Here is a 15,226-nt window from a genome sequence, read left to right as displayed (position 1 = left end):
CCAGTGGGCCGGAGAAGCACCTGGGGGGTGCTCCGAGGGGAGCACAACCAACCAGGGCACGCCCTGGTGGGTTATGCCCACCTCGGTTGCCTCCCGAACTGCCTCTTTACTCTATAAATACCCCAATATTCCAGAAACCCTAGGGGAGTCGACGAAAATCAATTCCAGCCGCCGCAAGTTCCAGAAGCACCAAATCCAATCTAGATACCATCATAGAGGGGTTCAGCATGTCCATTGGTGCCTCTCCGATGATGCGTGAGTAGTTCCTTCTAGACCTATGGGTCCGTAGTTAGTAGCTAGATGGCTTCCTCTCTCTCGTTTGATTCTCAATACAATGGTCTCTTGGAGATCCATATGATGTAACTCTTTTTGCGGTGTGTTTGTTGGGATCCGATAAACTTTGAGTTTATGATCAGATCTATGTTTTTATCCATGAAAGTTATTTGAGTCTTTTGATCTCTTTTATGCATGATTGCTTATAGCCTCGTATTTCTTCTCCGATATTTGGGTTTTGTTTGGCCAACTTGATCTATTTATCTTGCAATGGGAACAGGTGCTTTGTGATGGGTTCGATCTTACGGTGCTTGATCCTAGTGACAGAAGGACAACCGACACGTATGTATCGTTGCTATTAAGGATAACAAGATGGGGTCTATTTCTACATAAATAGATCTTGTCTACATCATGTCATCATTCTTATTGCATTACTCCGTTTCTCCATGAACTTAATACACTAGATGCATGCTGGATAGCGATCGATGTGTGGAGTAATAGTAGTAGATGCAGGCAGGAGTCGGTCTACTAATCTTGGACGTGATGCCTATATAATGATCATTGCCTGGATATCGTCATGATTATGTGAAGTTCTATCAATTTCCCAACAGTAATTCATTTACCCACTGTTTGCTATTTTTCTCGAGAGAAGCCACTAGTGAAACCTACGGGCCCCGGGTCTCTTCTTTATTATATTTGCCTTTGCGGTCTATTTTCCTTTGCTCTTATTTTAAGATCTATTAAACCAAAAATCCAAAAATACCTTGTTGCACTTTATTTTATTTGGCGTTTGATCTATCAACTTATTACAACTTTCTCATGTCCGTTTGCCAATTTCTGGCGCCGTTACCCGAAAGGGATTGACAACCCCTTTAATACGTCGGGTTGCGAGTATTTGTTATTTGTGTGCAGGTCTCGTTCACGTAGTGTTGCGTGGTTCTCCTACTGGTTCGATAACCTTGATCTCATCACTAAGGGAAATGCCTACCGTCGCTGTGCTGCATCATCCCTTCCTCTCTGGGGAAATATCGATGTAGTTCTAGTAGACATCGGTCCTGTACTGGGGGTGGCTTATGTAAGGGAGCCCAGCTTCGTCAGCTACATAGGGCCTACTTGGCCCAAGACGAGCAGGAAGTCCTAGGGGCGGAGGCGAGCTTCATGCCCCCTAAGACTAGAGGGTGGCAGCGCCCTAGATCGCATCCACCGTCATGTAAACCCTAGACCTCTAATGCCTATATAAAGGTAGGTCTAGGGATCTCATCATCATCCAATCTCAGATCCAAAAACTCTCGGTAGCAATCTCGTACACCATTGCAATCCTCTGCACGAGGTATGCTCTCACCATGAATAATAGAAGAAGCAGGACGCAGGGTATTACTCTTCGGAGACCTGAACCTGGGTAAACTGTGTGTGAAGAATCCGTCCTGGTACTTCCAACCTCGTCATGAACCCTACCGAGGGATCTGATGGTATTTCACTTCGTCAATAGTTCGTGATGTTTCCTCTAGGGGAAACAAGGACTACCCCATCCCTTGGACCTTGTATCATCATCAGCCCATCAAAATACATTGTCCAATATTTGGGGCCCATTCAACCAGAAAGTTTGCTGTTGCTTGGGATTTCACTGTTGTACGTGTTTTGTAGGAGGTCTGAATGGTAGGAGCTTGATGGCCCACTTAGCCACTCCTCCCGTTGCATCCTTGTTATTGATGATATCAGGGAGTGGGGCATGGCCGACCATTGTGATTGAGTTTGCTTGGAAGTAGTGTTGTAGCTTTCTTGCAGCCATGAATACTCCATAGGTTATCTTTTGGTAGTGCGGGTACCTTATCTTGCATGGTGTTAGTACCTCACTGACGTAGTACACCGGGTGTTGCACCTTGTTGTGTATTTCCGGCCCCTCCCTTTCGATCGCGATGACCACGCTGGCCACTTGGGTGGTTGTTGATATGTACAGTAGCATTGGTTCTGATTGAGTTGGGGAAGCGAGGAGTGGACTGGACTGCAATAGCCTCCTGAGGTCTTCAAAAGTTGCCTTGGCCTCATCGCTCCAGTAGAACTTGTCTTCTTTATTTAGGAGGCGATACAGTGGGAGTACTTTCTCTCCCAGCGGGGAGATAAATCTGTTGAGAGAGCTGACGCACATCATACGAGCTTCTGCACCTCTCGCACTATCTCTGGAGCTTTTAGGTTCAATATTGCTTAGATCTTTTCTAGGTTTGCTTCGATTCCCCGTTGAGATATTATGAAGCCCAGAAGTTGTCATGCGGGGACCCCAAAGACACATTGTTCGGGGTTCAGCTTCATGGAGAAGTTGTGGAGGTTGTTGAAGGTCTGTTGGAGGTCTCTAAGGAGGCTGGAGCCCCGTCGTGACTTGACCACAATGTCATCGATGTAGACCTCCGCATTGATGCTGATATGCTTGTTAAATCACTTTTGCATTGTTCATTGCTATGTTGCTCCGGCATTCTTGAGCCCAAAGGGCATTGTAATGTAGCAGAATGGCATGTAAGGTGTGATGAAGGAGGTCTCCTCTTGATCGAATTCTTTCACTCGTATCTGATGGTACCCTGAATATGCATCAAGGAAGCATAGACGTTCACAACCTGCCGAGGAGTCGATGATCTGGTCTATTATTGGAAGTGGGAACATGTCCTTGGAGCAGGCTTTGTTATGGTCGGTGTAGTCTACGCACATGCACCATGACATGTTCTTTTTGTGTACCATCATTGGGTTGGCCAACCATTCTGGATGTGTGACCTCTGTAATGAATCCGGTGGCTAAGAGTCGGGCTATTTCCTTCCCTATGGCCATCAATTTCTTTGTAGTAAAATGACGCATGGCTTGCTTTACCGCTTGTGCGTCCTTGCAGACATTTAGGCAGTGTTCAGCTTTTTCGCACGTGCTCCTGGCATATCGGCGGGCTTCCAGGAAAATATGCCCAGTTTGCTCGGAGGGAAGCCACGAGCTCTGCTTCTTGGTACTCTGAGAGGTCTCCTTCGATCGTTACTGTTTTCTTGGCGTCCTCCTGGTGGACTTGAAACGTTTTTGTGTCTCGAGCTAGCTGGAACACGGGTCCTGGTCTGGGTTTTGCGAGGAGCTCTATTCCTGACGCTACGTGTTGTTTGATTCTTTCAAGATCCGCGGAGGCTAGAACGGCCTCTGCGAGATCCATGTTGGCGGCCTCCGCCTCGAACGCTCTTTTTGAGCTCCCGCGGGCAGTGATCGTGCCATTTGGGCATGGCATCTTTAGCTGTAAGTGTGCGTATGATGGTAACGCCATGAATTTTACGTACGTCGCCCTTTCAAAGATCGTGTTGTATCCACTTTGGAAAGGGGCGACCTAAAATTGCAATGTTTTTGTTCGAAAGTTATCCTTGTCGCCAAAGATGAGCTCGAGTTTGATCCTTCCCAAAGGGAGTACTAGGCGACCTGGCACGAAGTCGTGAAAGCCCACAACCGACCTTTACAGACCGGATAGGCGAACTCTCATCTTCCTTAGATGGAAGATGATATTAAGGCCACCGCCCCCGTCTATTAGGGAACGTGCGAGGCGACAGCCCCCGGAGATTGGATATACCACCAAGGCATGTTTGTTTGGGTGGGAAATGTTTTTGGTGTGGCCGTTGGTGCTGAACATCACCGTTTCCTCAGACTAGGCGAGTGCTTGCTGGTCGCTTCCTCTGTTGTGTAGATCGCACGTCGTGTGAGCTTCTGATTCTGGTGTGTTGTAGCCGTTGGGAAAATCATGTTCACTGAGGTCTCATGGGAGGGTTGGTGGGTCGAGGAAGTCCCAGCTCTCTCCCTCTCTACGATGATCCGTGCGTATCTGTAACACCCACGATGCGGCTATATCTCCCACATGTCAGGGCACAACTTAGAGGCATATCCGCATGGTAGGTTTGTCGCAAGAGGGGTAATCTTCACACAATCCCATGTACTGAATAAGAAAGGGGTAAAAAGTTGGCTTACAATCGCCACTTCACACAAATACAAGTTAACATACATCATCAAGAATACAATCAAGGTCCGACTACAAAACCAAAATAAAAGAAGACAACCCCTAATGCTAGGTCCCCGATCGCCCCGACTGGGCTCCACTACTGATCGAAAGGAAACGAAACAACACAACGAACACGATCTTCATCGAGCTCCCAACTGAGCTGGGTTGCGTCACCTGCACTGGTATCATCGGCACCTGCAACTGTTCGGAAGTATCTGTGAGTCACGAGGACTCACCAATCTCACACCCGCAAGATCAAGACTATTTAAGCTTATGGGTAGGGAAAGGTAGTGAGGTGGAGCGGCTGCAAGCACTAAGCATATATGGTGGCTAACATACACAAATAAGAGCGAGAAGAGAAGCAAAGCACGGTCGTGAACTAGAAGTGATCAAGAAGTGATCCTGAAACTACTTACGTTTAAGCATAACACAAGAACCATGTTCACTTCCTGGACTCCGCCGAAAAGAGACACGCGGTTGATGCATTTTAATTAAGTTAAGTGTCAGGTTTTCTACAACTGGATATTAACAAATTCCCATCTGCCCATAACCGCTGGCATGGCTTTCGAAAGTTCAAAACCTGCAGGGGTGTCCCAACTTAGCCCATCACAAGCTCTCACAGTCAACGAAGGATATTCCTTCTCCCAGGAAGACCCGATTAGACTCGGAATCCCGGTTACAAGACATTTCGACAATGGTAAAACAAGACCAGCAAAGCCGCCCGAATGTGCCGACAAATCCCGATAGGAGCTGCACATATCTCGTTCTCAGGGCACACCGGATGAGCAAGACGTCAGGTTGGCATAGACCCTGGTTGCCCAGGGGGCGCTGGACATCGCTCAGGTTGGACCAACACTTAGAGAAGCACTGGCCCGGGGGGGTCAAATAAAGATGACCCTCGGGCTCCGGAAACCCAAGGGAAAAAAGGCTAGGTGAGGCAAATGTAAAACCAAGGTTGGGCCTTGGTGGAGGAGTTTTATTCAAAGCGAACTGTCAAGGGGTTCCCATAACACCCAACCGTGTAAGGAACGCAAAATCAAGGAACATAACACCGGTATGACGGAAACTAGGGCGGCAAGAGTGGAACAAAACACCAGGCATAAGGCCGAGCCTTCCACCCTTTACCAAGTGTATATATGCATTAATTAAAATAAGAGATATTGTGATATCCCAACATATCCATGTTCCAACATGGAACAAACTTCATCTTCACCTGCAACTAGCAACGCTATAAGAGGGGCTAAGCAAAGCGATAACAGAGCCAAACAACGGTTTGCTAGGAAAGGTGGGTTAGCGGCTTGACATGGCAATATGGGAGGCATGATAAAGCAAGTGGTAGGTATCGCGGCATAGCAATAGAGCGAGCAACTAGCAAGCAAAGATAGAAGTGATTTTGAGGGTATGGTCATCTTGCCTGAGATCCCGCAAGTAAGAAGAACGAGTCCATGAAGAAGACAAACGGACGTAGCCGAACGGATCCTCACAACTCCGAAACGAAACCGAAGCTAACGAGATTGGCAACCCGGAAAGAAGCAAGCAACATAGTAAACAACCATGACATAAGCATGGCATGATGCACAACCAAGTATGATGCATGTCCGATTTAATGAGGCATGGCATGGCAAAGTGCACAAACAATACTACAAATTAAGTGGAGCTCAATATGCAACGAGTTGCATATTGACGGAACACCACAACAATTATTTAGTTCTCTCCCGTTTAGGTACCCAACAATATTAAATGTTGTTAAACATGGCAAGAGGCGAGACAAATGAAAACTACCTATCTAGGCAAGTTTAAATGAGGCCAGAACAACAAACAAAAAGTCGGGAGAATCCTCATGTGCATTTAACAATTTAATGCAACAACAATTTAAACATTCTTGATGTTGTTATCATGATGCGGACGACATGTGCAAGTTTTATGTAGTAATAATGAAAATTTTGACATGATAAGATATGAGGCATTTGTCATCGTGGCAGAAACGAAAGGGGTGCCACGGCAACAAATCCAAAAAAATGATGCCACGACAACATATCGGTTCCGGTAGCTCATGGAGATATCGGTGCAAAGGAAAGTGGCGGGAGCATGCAAAAGATGGTGGGGTGATCCCGGTAACCGGGTCCCCATGAGTTAGCGGCAGAAGAGGAGGACCGAGCAAGTGACAACTCAGACATGGTGCGAACATAGGGTGCAACTCATACATCACGCAACATTCATCCACGGCGGTCGTCTCGACGTTATACCTTTGAAGCGTGTGTTTTTGGGGCGGAACGAGTTCGTAGAAGAAGTAGTCGTTCACGGGTCGTCGTGGGAAGTAGACGTTCGTGTTCGGAAAGCGGTAGAGGTATGGGTCTTCGACAACGGTCATCGAACACACTCCGAGGTCGTCGGTAGAGGTTCTTGCGATCTCGGCGATGGTAGTGGTACATGTCATCGGTAGTCGAACTTAGCGATCTGAAGGGGTACTTGGCGAACAACGGTCGTCAAAGTACTTGTCGGTCCATGAAGTCGATCTCAGAGGTCTTGTCGGATCCACAGCGACGGTTGTTGTTCACTCGACGGCCTTCGGCGATGGTAGTAGTACACGGTTCGTAGAGGTACTTGACGTACACGGGGTCGACGGTAGGCGTTCTAGGCATCGGGCGTCCAGATACTTGCCGGGCTTGAAGAACCGAAGAGGTACTTGTGGTGTCGACCTTGGCGATGGAAGTGGTACACAATGTGGGCTACTTGTCGAAAGGAATCCATAGAGGCGGTCTTGTGTCCCTGTATTCAATGGTCTTGACAACGACAGAAGGGGCAGCAGGGCAGCATCACGTAGCATGCTTGGTGAGGGGCTACAAGTGAGAGGCCATGGCAGCGGCAAGGTTTGGCCGGGAAGATCCAAAGCAGGTGATAGCAGCACGGCGGCGCATGTAACAGGGAGCTCGGGCAAGAGGTGTCGCAGTGACCACTTCAGCCGTGCGGTGGTAGAGGTCTCGGGAAGTCCCTGAAGGAGGTGCTCGGCGGTGCGGCAGAGGAGATCCCGTACGGAGGCAGGGGATGGCTGCCTGCGGTGCTGCACGAGGCAAGACAACGTTGGTGGAGAGGAGTACAATAGGAGGGCGATGCGCTGCTCGACCGAGAGGAGGGGAGGCACATCAGGTTGAGGCCGCCAGAGGTGCGCGGCATGGCTCCTCTAGTCCATGGCTGGAGGCCATGGCAAACAGGCGGCATCCATGGTCGGCGGACCAGCGACGACGCAGCACAGCGGCGTGCGGGGCTCATGGTCGCCGGCGGGGTTGCGACGTGGCGCTCGGCGTGGGAGGAGAAGCAGGGCATGGTGGCGAAGCTGTGGGCCAGCACGGTGGCCTCCATGGCCGGTGGCCGTGCGGGTCGCCCAAGGTGAAGGGGTGACACAGGAGGCAGCGACGAGCTTGAGGGTCGGCGGCACACGGAAGGAGGGATCGAGGGAGAGGGACGATTGGATCGGGAGAGAGAGAGAGAGGCTGCGAGGGAGAGAGATGGGGATCGAGCAGGAGGCTCTCCCCTGGCGCTAGGGTTAGCGAGGGAGAGAGGCTGGGCCGGCCTTCAGTCGCCTGGAGGCCCAGCTTGACCTTGGGCCACTTCGGTGGGAAGGGAAAAGCCAGGAGGCCTGCTTGGTTGGCCAAAAGAAAGAAAAGGTTTTCTTTTCCATATCTCAGAAAAAGAAAAGAGCCAAGGAATTTATTTGGAGGTTCAAATAAACCTGAAGTTAACTAAAATGGTATGTGACTACTTTGACATAATTTCAAAACTCCACAACTAGATTTGAAGCAAGGGGAGAAGGATGGAGGATTTAAATAATTTAGAGACGAGAGGAGTTTCAAATGCAAGTGTGTTATGGTCAATTCCAAATTAATGGAATATTTTATAATGTCTCCCTAAATACCGAGAGGGTATGTTTTAAATAGAAGCCACCATGTGAGTTCCCTCAATTTAAACGGATCGAAGATCCATACGGTTTATTTAGTTGAGTTGGAGAGATTAAAGACATGATGACATGATGCAATGCACATGATGCAATGATGAATGCAACAGGCAAAAACAAATCACACAACAGATCTCGGAAACCCTGGAAGGCATCTGAAGCTCCGGTCTTGGGGCGTTACAACACTCCACCACTACAAGAGGATCTCGTCTCGAGATCTAGGATGGCACCGGAGAGAAGCAGAAGAGGAAGAGGTAAAAAAAAGTTGCTTCTCTGACAAATGAGTGAAACCAAAGAACCTTGAGAGGTTGAACAACTTTAAAGAAAGAATACGGCGAAGATGAACAATGTTGAAAAACGCTCCGTTAGAAAAGGGGAACAAGGAACCTTACTAGAACCTTGTAGGTTGAAAGACATAAGAAAAGGGTTGCAATGGACAAGAAGTATATGCGAGCACTCCAGTTGAAACGAGATGCAAGACTTGATAAGGCGAAAAGAACTAGAGGAGAGGACACATCACTCCGGATAAAAGGATAAGCACGAAAAGAACACGATCCTCACAACTTGAGATGATGAGAGAAGAGAGAAACATCACAATGCCTCCGTAAGAAGAAAGAATATAGATCATAGAAATGAAAGGATGGAGAAGAAAAGGTCAACTTATGCCACAAGTGAGCTTGAAGATCACCCTTCCAAGAAAGTTATAACGGAGTTGTTGCAAAACCAACAACGAAAAGGACAAGCTTGATATGTACTTATAGAAGACATCTCAAAATTATGAGGTGACAACTTGTCACTCACAGAAAAGATTTGATTGGGAGCTAGAAAAAGATAGAAATCTTCTTCCACCGAGGTGATAAGGATAAAACTTGGATCATATATAATCACCACAAAGAGAAACATTCCCAATGGAAGGCTTTAGGTGAAATTTATACCAAGATAACTCCATGGAAGAAAGTGATGAGTTTAAATACCTCATTCTTGACAACATTTGAATCATGAAACATGAAGGAAAATTATCAAGAAAGACATAGCACCACCTAAAAAAGATAAGATAGAAAGAATTGCACTTCAGAATGCAAGATTAAGAAACTTGAACTCCTCTGAAAAGAATCTCAATGAACACTTTGAGAAGGAATTAAATCCTTGATGAACCATCATGTAGAGCCTCCATGAAGAACTCCGAAATAAAAGAATGATCAAACGCAAGGGAAAGTTGAAAAGAACTCCGGGAGAAGCCTTGCAGTGATTAGAATAAGCTTTGAAATGATATAACCGGGAAAAACTTGGAACTCCGGAAAGAAAGAAGAACAACTGAAATCAAGAATTTTGATGAACCTCCGGAATAAGGAACTGAATATACTCGATACAAGAATAAGAATTACATTATGCTCATCCTTCACCAATTAAATTGATGACAAACAACGGATTTGGCATACTACTTATTCTCGTTGAAAGGATTAAGAGAGATATAACGTAAACTAGAATAAGGTCCTCAATGATCCACCGGTAGGATTTGGAAACAACGAATGAATTGATATGATACCGAAGGAAGAGAAATCTTAAACAAACCACCGTAAGGATTGAAAATGAAAGTAGCAAAGGCACAATTCACCGGGAAGAATTGGAAAACGAAAGAAGATACTTGAGGGGATTTAGATACATGAGAACGAAGAGATCATGAACTGATTAGAGGATATTTGAATGATGCACCGGTAAGATTTAGAGAACGAGAGCTGAAAGCTGGAATGAATAATTCTTCTGAAGTGATGGCCTTTGGATGAATCAAAACTGAAAAGACTCCTGAATTGCTCCGGATGGTTGAAACGAATTCTCACAATCGAAAATAATTATGAGAGGATATCATGAAGCTAGAACCACGAATCTTGAAGAGAATGGAGCAAGATTGAGAGAAAAATCTTCCTCGATCTTCAAATCCGAGAATGACGACGAGAAACACCACCATGAATTGTTGAGACACTCCGGAGTAATGAAGAATATAAAGGCTGAATCAATAATGAAAATAATTTGAAAGATCTTGGAGAAAGACATTTGACTGATGATAATTCATTCTTACGTCAAATTTGGAAAAGAATTCGAGAGTATCTCCGAGAAAAAATAGAAGAGTCAGGTAAGATCCTGGGAAAGACCTGTGGGTTAGGGCCCACTCAAAAGATACACCGTTGAACGATTACTTGAAAAGGAGATTGTACCAGTTAAATTAAATGGCTTGAATGATATTACAACCTCGAAAGAGCCTGAACGAATGCAGAGTGGAAGCACGAATCTTCGAGATATCTTCAGCACTCCGGAACAAATGAATAGTGAGAGGTGAATGATAAAGAGGTGCACCGGCATGAGCAAACATTTGAAACGAGGAAAAGGATATGATCAACACCAAAGCTTGAATTGAATCCACCAGAGAAGAAAGAGAACGAAGAATGATGAACTAGTAGAACATCTTCATGAGAACCACCGGGTAAGAACATTGACAAAAAAGAATGGAGAGACTTCCCATCAATAAAAGGATACTCGATTAAGAGATCTGAGTCCTTGAAGAAAAAGGGTGCGAGGGCGGGAAAAACAAAGACAACTTGGGACGAATGAAACAAACACCGATGGGAAAAAAATTAGAGTTGATCTTGCGGATGTTGAAAATGATCAGATCCACTTGAAGGGAAGCACGCCGGTTGAAAAGGATTGACATTACCATCTCGATGATCAAAAGGATTAATACTCTCATAGAATATGAGAACACCTCTTAGAAAGGGTATGGAATCCACATTTGACTTCGAAGCAACTCGAATACCACAAACAAAACAAAACAAAACAAAGGATTGGCTTGCAGAATAAGCTGGAAACAAACATATGATAGATCCCATATCGTATCATGTGTTTGTTGGAAAGATATCCTACAATATACTTGAATTCCCACTTATAAACTCCCGAAACTTTCCGGTTATGCAATCAGGTGTTGGGGATACATGAGAAGCATAATATCTCACCCAAACTAGCAAATCCTACATCCAGCTGTATCCATCCTTCAACACATAACCAAGAAACCTTCGGAAATCGTATACCTCAACCTTCGAAAAGCATCCGTTATACGAGTTATGGAAATACTCCCGAACTCCCGCCCCAGTACTGGGTGGCGTCGAGGTTATCTCACCAACAACTGCATAAAAGAGATTTTTGATGTCGGCGAACTCAGGTATTCCAAAACTGCAACGATAAAATTGTGACGACAACACCTCGGAGCTCAACTCCCTGGGACACTGCCACAACCCCTAAATGTCAGGAGGCACCAAGAAAAATGTTCTCATCACAAGACTATCAGAACGATTCCAAGATACCCGCGTGATCCAAAAAAAATTAGTGAAATTTGAGGAGAGAAGAGTCAAAACTCTACGTCGGGAGGCCTAGCCAGAGCGACGAAGGGACTGAGGAGTAAAAAGAATCCTACTCTCCGATATATATAATCCTAAGACTCAAAACATTTTCTTCTAGACTCGACAACGTCAGCGATTCGATCAAGCAGGGGGCTCCTAAGTCGGGGATGGCTCTGATACCAACTTGTAACACCCACGATGCAGCTATATCTCCCACGTGTCGGGGCACGACTTAGAGGCATAGCCGCATGGTAGGTTTGTCGCAAGAGGGGTAATCTTCACACAATCCCATGTACTGAATAAGAAAGGGATAACGAGTTGGCTTACAATTGCCACTTCACACAAATAAAAGTTAACATACATCATCAAGAATACAATCAAGGTCCAACTACATAACCAAAATAAAAGAAGACAACCCCCAATGCTAGGTCCCCGATCACCCCGACTGGGCTCCACTACTGATCGAAAGGAAACGAAACAACACAACGAACACGATCTTCATCGAGCTCCCAACTGAGTTGGGTTACGTCACCTGCACTGGTATCATCGGCACCTGCAACTGTTTGGAAGTATTTGTGAGTCACGAGGACTTAGCAATCTCACACCCGCGAGATCAAGACTATTTAAGCTTATGGGTAGGGAAAGGTAGTGAGGTGGAGCGGCTGCAAGCACTAAGCATATATGGTGGCTAACATACGCAAATAAGAGCGAGAAGAGAAGCAAAGCACGGTCGTGAACTAGAAGTGATCAAGAAGTGATCCTGAAACTACTTACGTTCAAGCATAACACAAGAACCGTGTTCACTTCCCGGACTCCGCCAGAAAGAGACCATCACAGCTACACACGCGGTTGATGCATTTTAATTAAGTTAAGTGTCAGGTTTTCTACAACCGGATATTAACAAATTCCCATCTGCCCATAACCACGGGCACGGCTTTCGAAAGTTCAAAACCTTCAGGGGTGTCCCAACTTAGCCCATCACAAGCTCTCACAGTCAACGAAGGATATTCCTTCTCCTAGGAAGACCCGATCAGACTCGGAATCCCGGTTACAAGACATTTCGACAATGGTAAAACAAGACTAGCAAAGCCGCTCGAATGTGCCGACAAATCCCGATAGGAGCTGCACATATCTCGTTCTCAGGGCACACTGGATGAGCAAGACATCGGGTTGGCATAGACCCTGGTTACCCAAGGGGCGCCGGACATCACCCAGGTTGGACCAACACTTAGAGAAGCACTGGCCCGGGGCGGTTAAAATAAAGATGACCCTCGGGCTCCGGAAACCCAAGGGAAAAAGGCTAGGTGAGGCAAATGTAAAACCAAGGTTGGGCCTTGCTGGAGGAGTTTTATTCAAAGCGAACTGTCAAGGGGTTCCCATAACACCCAACCATGTAAGGAACGCAAAATCAAGGAACATAACACCAGTATGACGGAAACTAGGGCGGCAAGAGTGGAACAAAACACCAGGCATAAGGCCGAGCCTTCCACCCTTTACCAAGTGTATATATGCATTAATTAAAATAAGAGACATTGTGATATCCCAACATATCCATGTTCCAACATGGAACAAACTTCATCTTCACCTGCAACTAGCAACGCTATAAGAGGGGCTGAGCAAAGCGGTAACATAGCCAAACAACAGTTTGCTAGGAAAGGTGGGTTAGCGGCTTGACATGGCAATATGGGAGGCATGATAAAGCAAGTGGTAGGTATCGCGACATAACAATAGAGCGAGCAACTAGCAAGCAAAGATAGAAGTGATTTTAAGGGTATGGTCATCTTGCCTGAGATCCCGCAAGGAAGAAGAACGAGTCCATGAAGAAGACAAACGAACGTAGCCGAACGGATCCTCACAACTCCGGAACGAAACCGAAGCTAATGAGAGAGGCAACCCGGAAAGAAGTAAGCAACATAGTAAACAACCATCACATAAGCATGGCATGATGCACAACCAAGTATGATGCATGTCTGATTTAATGAGGCATGGCATGGCAAAGTGCACAAACAATACTACAAATTAAGTGGAGCTCAATATGCAACGAGTTGCATATTGACGAAACACCACAACAATTATTTAGTTCTCTCCCGTTTAGGTACCCAATAATATTAAATGTTGTTAAACATGGCAAGAGGTGAGACAAATGAAAACTACCTATCTAGGCAAGTTTAAATGAGGCCGGAACAACAAACAACAAGTCTGGAGAATCCTCATGTGCATTTAACAATTTAATGCAACAACAATTTAAACATTCTTGATGTTGTTATCATGATGCGGATGACATGTGCAAGTTTTATGCAGTAATAATGAAAATGTTGACATGATAAGATATGAGGCATTTGTCATCGTGGCGGAAACGAAAGGGGTGCCACGGCAACGAATCCGAAAAAATGATGCCACGGCAACATATCGGTTCCGGTAGCTCATGGAGATACCGGTGCAAAGGAAAGTGGCGGGAGCATGCAAAAGATGGTGGGGTGATCCCGGTAACCGGGTCCCCACAAGTTAGCAGCAGAAGAGGAGGACCGAGCAAGTGACAACTCGGACATGGTGCGAACATAGGGTGTAACTCATACATCACGAACATTCGTCCACGGTGGTCGTCTCGACGTTATACCTTTGAAGCGTGCGTTTTCGGGGCGGAACGAGTTCGTAGAAGAAGTAGTCGTTCACGGGTCGTCGAGGGAAGTAGACGTTCGTGTTCGGAAAGCGGTAGAGGTACGGGTCTTCGACAATGGTCATCGTACACACTCCGAGGTCGTCGGTAGAGGTTCTCGTGATCTCGGCGATGGCAGTGGTACATGTCATCGGTAGTCGAACTTAGCGATCCGAAGGGGTACTTGGCGAACAACGGTCGTCAAAGTACTTGTCGGTCCATGAAGTCGATCTCAGAGGTCTTGTCGGATCCACAGGACGGTTGTTGTTCACTCGACGGCCTTCGGCGACGGTAGTAGTACACGGTTCGTAGAGGTACTTGACGTACACGGGGTCGACGGTAGGCGTTCTAGGCATCGGGCGTCCAGATACTTGCCGGGCTTGAAGAACCAAAGGGGTACTTGTGGTGTCGACCTTGGCGACGGAAGTGGTACACATTGTGGGCTACTTGTCGAAAGGAATCCATAGAGGCGGTCTTGTGTCCATGTATTCAATGGTCTTGGCAACGACAGAAGGGGCAGCGGGGCAGCATCACGTAGCATGCTTGGTGAGGGGCTACAAGTGAGAGGCCATGGCAGCGGTAAGGTTTGGCCAGGAAGATCCGAAGCAAGTGATAGCAGCACGGCGACGCAGGTAACAGGGAGCTCGGGCAAGAGGCGTCGCGGTGACCACTGCAGCCGTGCGGTGGTGGAGGTCTCGGGAAGTCCCTAGAGGAGGTGCTCGGTGGTGCGATGGAGGAGATCCCGTACGGAGGCAGGGGATGGCTTCCTGCGGTGCTGCACAAGGCAAGACAACGTTGGTGGAGAGGAGTACAGCAGCAGGGCGATGCGCTGCTCGACCGAGAGGAGGGGAGGCACATGAGGTTGAGGCCGCCAGAGGTGCGCGGCATGGCTCCTCTGGTCCATGGCAGGAGGCCATGGCGAACATGCGGCGTCCATGGTCGGCGGACCAGCG

Source organism: Triticum urartu, chromosome 2A (assembly GCF_056163025.1).
Source record: "Triticum urartu cultivar PI428250 chromosome 2A, HENAU_Tu73, whole genome shotgun sequence".
Lineage (NCBI taxonomy): Eukaryota > Viridiplantae > Streptophyta > Magnoliopsida > Poales > Poaceae > Triticum > Triticum urartu.
This window is presented reverse-complemented; position numbering follows the sequence as displayed.